This window comes from Orycteropus afer, unplaced genomic scaffold, assembly GCF_000298275.1.
Source record: "Orycteropus afer afer isolate SDZICR_OR568_19922 unplaced genomic scaffold, OryAfe1.0 scaffold00059, whole genome shotgun sequence".
NCBI classification, from domain to species: Eukaryota; Metazoa; Chordata; class Mammalia; order Tubulidentata; family Orycteropodidae; genus Orycteropus; species Orycteropus afer.
In genome coordinates, this window is record NW_006921646.1 from 86,366 (window position 1) to 94,567 (window position 8,202).

At 42.2% G+C, this 8,202-nt stretch overlaps 1 pseudogene; it reads left to right on the forward strand.

Annotated features, from left to right (window-relative positions):
* Positions 1-2,138: 2,138 nt before the first annotated feature.
* On the forward strand, positions 2,139-2,720 carry LOC103195695 (annotated as a pseudogene).
* The last annotated feature ends 5,482 nt before the right edge of the window (positions 2,721-8,202 follow it).

Below are 8,202 nucleotides of genomic sequence, written 5' to 3' on the forward strand. Positions count from 1 at the left end.
TGAGGAAGAATATAGCATCAGGATTGGAGGAAAACTCATAAAAACCTGCATTATGCAGATGACATAATCTTGCTTGCTAAAGTGAAGAAGACTTGAAGAACTTAACTGAAGAAGATCAAAGACAACAGCCTTCGGTCGAATGACATCTCAACATACAGAAAATGAAATCCTCACAACTGGACCAATAAACAACATCATGATAAACACAGAAGAAAATATTGAAGATGTCAGAGATTTCATTTTACTTGAATCCACAATCAAAATCTATGGAAGTGGTAGTCAAGATATCAAATGATGTATTGCATTGGGCAAATCTACTGCAAAATATCTCTTTAAAGTGTTGAAAAGCAAAGATATCACTTTGAAGACTAAGGTGTGCCTGACCCAAGCTATGGTATTTTCAGTAGCTTCATATGCATGTGAGACTTGAACAATAAATTAGGAGGACCTCAGAATAATTGATACATTTGAATGGTGGTGTTGGCAAAGAATATAGAATGTACCATAGAGTGCCAGAATAACTAACAAATCTGTCTTGGAAGAAGTACAGCCAGAATGCTGCTTAGAAGTGAGAATGGCCAGACTTAGTCTCTCATACTTTGGTCATGTTGTCAGAAAAGACCAATCCCTAGAGAAGGATATCATGCTGAGTAAAATAGAGGGTCATCAAAAAAGGGAAGACCCACAATGAGATGGACTGATAGCAATGATTGTGAGGATGGTGCAGGACCCAGCAGCGTTTTGCTCTGTTGTACCTGAGGTCTCTATGAGTAGAAACTGACTCAATGGCCCCTAACAACAAAAGAACATTTTTAGAGAAATGGAAAGGTAAAAAGTTCAGACAGAAATTACAATCTGTTTCCATAAGGTTACACAGAATGTGCCTGCATCTCCTGCCTCCCCTTCCACTTCCTTCACCTCTTCCATCTCTGTTATCTCTAAGACAGCATGACCAACCTATCATCTTTCTCCTCCTCCTCCTCAGCCTACTCAGCATGAAGGATGAAGATCTTTGGGTGATCCATTTCCATTTGATGAATAGTAAATAGTCAGCAAGGAGTTCTGTTGGTGTAGTGGTTAAGACTTTGGCTGCTAACCAGAAGGTCAGTGGTTCCAACCCAGCAGCTGTTCCATGGAGGAAAGATAAGGCAGTCTGCTTCTGAAAAACTTCACAGCTTTGGAAACCCAATGAGGGTCACTATGAGTCAGAATGAACTCAGTGGCAGTGAGTTTTTAAATAACCATCGTGCTGTACAGTTAATATATACTTGTGTGTTATATGTGTGTGTGTGACTGTCTTCATGTGATAAATCTTATTATTATAAGGCAAGAGTTGTGTTAAATGATTATCTATGTTATTGTTAAGGCTTCCAGTCAATAGTAGACTAATAGTAGTTAAGTTTTGGGGGATTCAAAAGTTATGTGTAGATTTTCAACTGTGTGGGGGTTGGAGGGACACTCTTGCCCCTGCATTGGTCAACTATATCTCTATTTGCAGATATGATTCTATATATAGACTATCCTAGAGTCTCAACAAGAAAACTACTGGAACTAATAAAAGGATTCAGCAAAGTTGCAGGGTACAAAGATCAATATACAAAAATCAGTCAGATTCTTCTTCACTAACAAAGAAAATTCTAAATCGGGAAAATAAATTCCATTTAAAATCACTACCCAGAAAGTGCTTCCAGGCAAACAGGCCCCGGGTTGGTGTTTGTACATTTGCGTTGGTCCCGGCAGGGGCAGAGGCGACCGCGAGGTTGGCACGGTGTGCTGGAGCCTGGAGGAGGTGCTGCGAGGGAGACAGTGGGAAACCATGCCTGGCAGATTTCTGAAAGAGATCTTGAGCCTCAACAAGAGAATTCAACTGGAAGAGCAAGACCAGCAGACTCTTTTTCTTCAAACAATAGGCAGGAGCCAGGTGGAATCCAGGGATTCTTCAAACACCTATCTTTCCTTTGGAGGACACTAAATTCTATTTGAGGGCAAAGGCAGTTCAACAGGGCAACAGGACTGAAGGGACAGAGAGGAGTCGTTACAGTGATATGGTGACGGTTCTTTCTTCAAACGACATTGTCTAAGGAAAAGTGAATCAAGAAACTCCTGAACTTCTGGGTTACATTAAGTGAGAAATCAGCATGGCTCAGGCAAGACTCCTGGCTTGTGAAGGCCTAGCAGGTGTGAGTTTGGGACCCACTGCAGCCAGCAAGAAGATGATGCTGAGCCAGATTGCCAGCAAGCAGGCTGAGAATGGCGGGCGGGCAGGTAGCCTTGATGTGCTGAGGTGCTCTAGTCAGGGCCACTGAAAAGACAGCGATAAGTCCCAGAGCCACAAAGAGGATGACAGCTTGGTTGAGGCCTCTCATTCAAAAAAGACTGTTAAAAAGGTGGTGGTAGTGGAACAAAATGGTTCTTTTCAAGTAAAGATTCCAAAAAATTTTATTTGTGAACGCTGCTTTGGAGCCTTTAGGAGCAGTTACCACCTCAAGAGACACACCCTTATTCATACTGGTGAGAAGCCATTTGAGTGTGATATATGTGACATGTGCTTCATCCACAAATACCACCTGGAGCGCCACAAGCGTGTGCACAGTGGTGAAAAGCCTTACCAATGTGAACTGTGTCATTAGTGTTTTTCTCGAACAGATCGATTACTCAGACACAAACGGATGTGCCAAGGGTGCCAGTCCAAGACTTCCGACTGGCAGTTTTCTCTATAGGTGCAAGGGGCCCTTGATGGTGGGAGTGATCAGAAGAATCCACCAAAGAGCGCACCCCCTCAGGTCAGTGGTCCCACCACCACCCCGTCTGTACCTGCCCCGCTCTTGGAGGAGTGGACACAGGAGACCAGAAAGATGCATCAGGGGACAGCAGCCCCAGACCCTCAGCTCTGTAGATAATCTGAGACTATGAGTATCTTGGGGAAGGTCTACAGCATTCCTGGGTGGGGGAACTTATCTTGGCTTCCTTCTTGATGGTCATTCCTACCCAACAAAAAATAGTGGAGGTGGATGGAGGCTTCAGAGAAAGAACTGAAGGAAAAATCTAATGTATGTAGGTTTTATTCTTAACCATCATTCTTTGTTCCTCTCTGCTCCCCCACCACCACCCTACCTCCTCCCAAAAAAGTGATCAGGTGTGTGTGTGTATGTAAGTGTTCATGTTTGTATGCTTGGAGGAGATGGCATATTATTAAGCCAAACCCTTCTCAGGCCCTCAGCTTCAGGGAGGATGAGCATGAAACATCCTCTTTCCTCACAAACCTGAAGGGTGCTTCAGGTCCCGGCAGGAGAAGAACTCAATTTAGGGGCAGGTGAGCTTTGTCTTGGAGGTTTTTTAAATTGATTTAGTAGGCTGGTGGATAAAGTGTTTCTAACTCAAGCCAGGGGGCTTGTAAGCATGAATTTTTTCTAAGGTGAAATAAAAACCCTCTTCCGGCTAAGGAAAAGAGCGTTATAGGAGGTTCTGGGGGTTAGTTGACCCCCACTGTGGCCTGTCCTGACTTGTAGGGGCAAGGATACCATTTTAAGAATAATCATGAAGACTGGGTGAACTGAACACCAAGTTGTCAGTGGACATCTAAGATAGCAACCTCCAAAAGTATGGTTTCATTTCCCAGGAAATACAAGAAATAAATAGCAGCAACAAGCTCCTGGCTGTTTTCAAGGGGGTCCTCCATACCTCTGAGGTATGAATATTTCAGAGAGAAAGAAGGGGTACCTTTTAGATTTTCCAACAGCATCTGAGACTCCTTGGGAATGTTTGCTTCCTTGTACTCTGCTAGCTTTATGTTGACACTCCGTTTGATGTAGTCCAGAATCTAGACCTCCTTGGATTTGTCCTGTGGTCCCGGTGAGCAGGGGCATATATCTGCATGTGAGCCAGCCCCACTTCTGTTAGAAGATCTGATGGGGCTGAGAATTTTCTTTTTCACCTCTGGGAATATATTCTGGGAGGCAGGCTACATTTAGAAAAATGTACCCTCCCAAGCGCTTTTGAAAATAGGAGACCTCTCCTTCCCACTTGTAGCTAATCTAGGATGGAGCTGTGTATGAAGGGGATCATAGGCATGATCTAAGACCCTCGGTTTGTGAGTGTTCTAGATCAGAGTGTGACCTGACCCTTCACATAGGCCTTAGCTTCCTGCCTGGGTGGGTATGAAGAAAGGAATTTCTGGTCATATGTGCAAAGGGCCATACCAGAACCACTCCTGCCTAGGATTATTGGGAGATGGGAGGTAGAGGAACTCAGGAGCATGTGGTTAGTTCACTTGTCCCAGTGTTGATGTTCTAGGGCAGTGAATGTGTGAGGCGAGAAGAGCCAATGGGTGAGAAGAATGAGTTGATGCCCAGAGGGCCCAGGAGCCCCACCTCTACCCCAGGGAAATCACAGACTTCAGACTGGCTGCAAAGGCTCCTAGGTCCAATGCTCCAACCCTCCAGCAGGGATGGGGCCTAGCACTGGAAAGATGCCTCAGGTGTGTTGGAGTGAAGGGGAAGGGAGATACAGGACAGGTGTTCAGACTGGGTTGTAGAATTTGGGGACCTGGGAAAGAAGAGTGTCAATTTCTGGGTGGGCAGCTCTGCCAGCCCTGCCCTTCCCATCACCCCAAGTCTTTTCTGTCCACCCTCCAATAGCCTCTTGTCATCACGTAGCTACTGATTGTACCCCATGGTTTGATACGGGAGGGTTAAGGGAGTGGAGTCCCACCACAACTTTTAACCCTGTCCCCAGATGCTTTTTGCTTTTGCTGTGGCCCTGGGGCTTTTATCTTCAACAATCTCCCTTCTACTTTTTTTTTTTTTTAATACACTTAATTTGCTATTGGGGGAGGGGAATATCAAATGAACAAGATCACTTTTAAATGGTAGTTTTTATAAGATGTTATAAACTTGTATCTTTTTACCATTAAAGTGCAGTGTATGTTCCTTCATGATATATTAGGATATTTAAATAAAAAGAATGGGGATTTTCTACAAAAAAAAAAAAAATCACTACCCAAATGATAAAGTATTCAGGAATCAATCTAATGAGAGATGCAAAAGATCTACACAAAGAAAACTACAAAACACTAGTAAAAGAAACCAAAGGAAGCCTACATGAATGGAAGAACATGCCCTGCTCATGGATAAAAAGACTTAATGTTGTGAGAATGCCAATACTACCCAAAGTGATCCACAGACATAATACACTCCTGATCCAGATTCCATCATATTCTTAAAGAGACTGAAAAAAAAAAAATCAATTTTATATGGAAAAGAAAGAGACCCTGGATAAGCAAAGCAATATTATCAAAGAAGAACAAGTGGGAAGCTTCACAGTCCCTGATCTCAAAACCTATTATATAGCTACAGTGGTCAAAGCAGTGTGGTGTTGGTAAAATGACATAGTCCAATGGAACATAATTGAGAACCCAGAAGAAAATCCATCCACTTATAGACAACTAATCTTTGACAAAGGGTTGAAACCCAATATGGAGAAGAGAGAATCTCTTTAACAAATGGTGCTGGTAAAACTGGATATCCCTCTGCAGAAAAATGAAACAGCTTCCCTATCTATAACAATATACAAAAACTAACTTAAGATGGATCAAACATCTAAATGTAAAGTCTAAAATTATAAAGATCATCAAAGAAAAAAAAATGGGGATATGTAATACATGGCATAAATACACCATCAAACATATCTAAAAATGCACAAACAGCAGAAAACCAACTAGATGACTGACATATTCTAAAAATTAAACTTTTCTGTGCCTCAAAAGATTTCACCAAAATAGTAAAAAGAGAACCTACAGACTGGAAAAAAAATTTGGCAGTGACATACAAACAAGGATCTGATCTCTAAAGTTTACAGAAAATGTCAATACATCAAAAACAAGAAAACAAACAATCCAATTTAAAAATAGGCAGAGGACATGCAAAGACACTTTACCAAAGAAGATATTCAGGTGGCCAGCAAATACATAAAGAAATGTTCATAATCATTATCCATTAGAGACAGCAAATCAAAAAAACAACAATGAGGTATTGTTTCACTCCAGCATTAACAGCAAAGTTATTAAAAAAAAAAAAAAAAAATGCTGGTGAAAGTATGGTGGACTGGAATCTTCATACACTGCTGGTGGAACTGTAAAATATTGTAACCACTATGAAAATGATATGGTGTTTTCTTTAAAAATTGCAAATAGAAATACCATATGATCCAGCAATCGCACTACAAGGCATATATCCTAGAGAAATAAGAACAGTGACATGAACAAATATATGCACCTTCATGTTTATTGCAGCATCATTCACAATAGCAAAAAGATGAAAACAACCTAAATGCCCATCAACAGCTGAATGGGTAAACAAACTATGGTACATATATACAATGGAATACTATGCAACTTTAAAGAATAGTGATGAATCTACAAAACACCTCATAACATAGATGAACTTAGACATTATGCTGAGTGAAATGTTAGGTGCTGTTGAGTCAGTTTTGATTCGTAGCAACCCCATGTACAACAGAACGAAACATTGCCCTGTCCTGTGCCATCCTCACAATCTTGCTTGAGCCCATCATTGCAGCCATTGTGTCACCCTATTGAAGATCTTCCCCTTCTTCGCTGACTCTCCACTTTGCCAAGCATGATATCCTTTTCCAGTAATTGGTCCCTCTGACAAGGATCTCTGGTGGTGTAGTGGGTAAGGCATTTGGCTTGTAACCCAAAGGTTGGTGGTTCAAACCATCAGCTGTTCTGTGCAAGGAAGATGAGGGACTCTACTTCCATAAAAATGTACAGCCTTGGAAACCCAGTGGGGGTTACTCTGTGTTGGAATTAACTCAATCGCAGTGGGGTTTTTGGTTTGATCCCTCTGACAACATGATCAAAGTATGAGAGACGAAGTCTGGCCATTCTTGCTTCTAAGGAGCATGCTGATTAAGTGAAATTAGTCAATAACAAAAAGACAAATATTGTACAAGACCACTACTGTAACAGGGCAAGAAAAATTTTACACAAACAGAAATAAACGTTCTTTTTCTTTTTCTTTTATTTATTTATTTTTTAAACTTTTTATTGTAATTTGGGTGAAATTTTACAAAGCATATTCACTTTACATTCAATAATTCATACATTTTGTGACACTGATTAAAGTCCCCATGATGTAACAGCTCTGCTCCTGCTTCCTCTCTGTGGTCACCCTTTCCTTGTGCTCTTCCCACCTATCCATTCCTGCCTAGTTTCTCCCTGTGCAAATGCTGCCCTTCTGATTTCACATGGTTGTTGCTCTAAGGAGTGCATCTCCCTGGTGTAGTTGTTCAGCTCGTAGGCCTGCCTAGTTTGACTGACAGTTAGCCGTGGGAGTGAGTCCAATTCCAGGCCCAAAGGGTAACTAGGGGCCATAGTGTTTTACCAGTCTCTATCAGACTGGCACCCTAGAGCCAGGAAAAGGAGGGACCAGGAGCGGCCTCGGGGACCTCAGGAGCGGCAGGATATCCATGTAAAAAGGGGCAGGAGGCAAGGCTAGCCCCCTAGAGCCAGGAAAGGGAGGGACCAGGAGCCACTGGGGACGACAGAGTGGCAGGTTTCAGGTAGGAAGTAGGTAAGAGGAAGGTGCAGAGGTTTCCAGCAGCTAAGGGAGATAAACTTGTCTGTCAGTTTGTCATCCTGTGAGGCTTGTACATTGCTATGAGGCTTGAGGCTGTGCCACTGGTGTTTCAGACACCAGCAGAGTTGCACATGGTGCACAGGTTTCAGTGCAGCTTACAGACTAAGACAGACTAGGAAGAAGGAAGAGGTCAGCCACTTCTCAAAAACTGGCCAGGGAAAACCTTATGAATAGCAGAGAAACACTGTCTGATACATTACTGGGCAACTTTATGAATAGCTTGGAAACATTGTCCGACACAGTGCAGGAAGACTAGCCCCTTGGTTTGGAAGGCACTCAAAATAGGACTAGGAAAGAGCTGCCTCATTAGAGTAGAACCAACGTTAATGATATGGATAAAGTAAATCTTTCAGGACCTCCATGTGCTGACGAGGCACAACTCGAATTGAGGAGAAACAGCTGCAAACATCCATTAATAATCACAACATGGAATGTACAAAGTATGAATCTAGGAAAATTGGAAGTTGTCAAAAATGAAATGGAATGCATAAAGATTGATATCCTAGGCATTAATGAGCTGAAATGGACCAGTTCTGGCCATTTT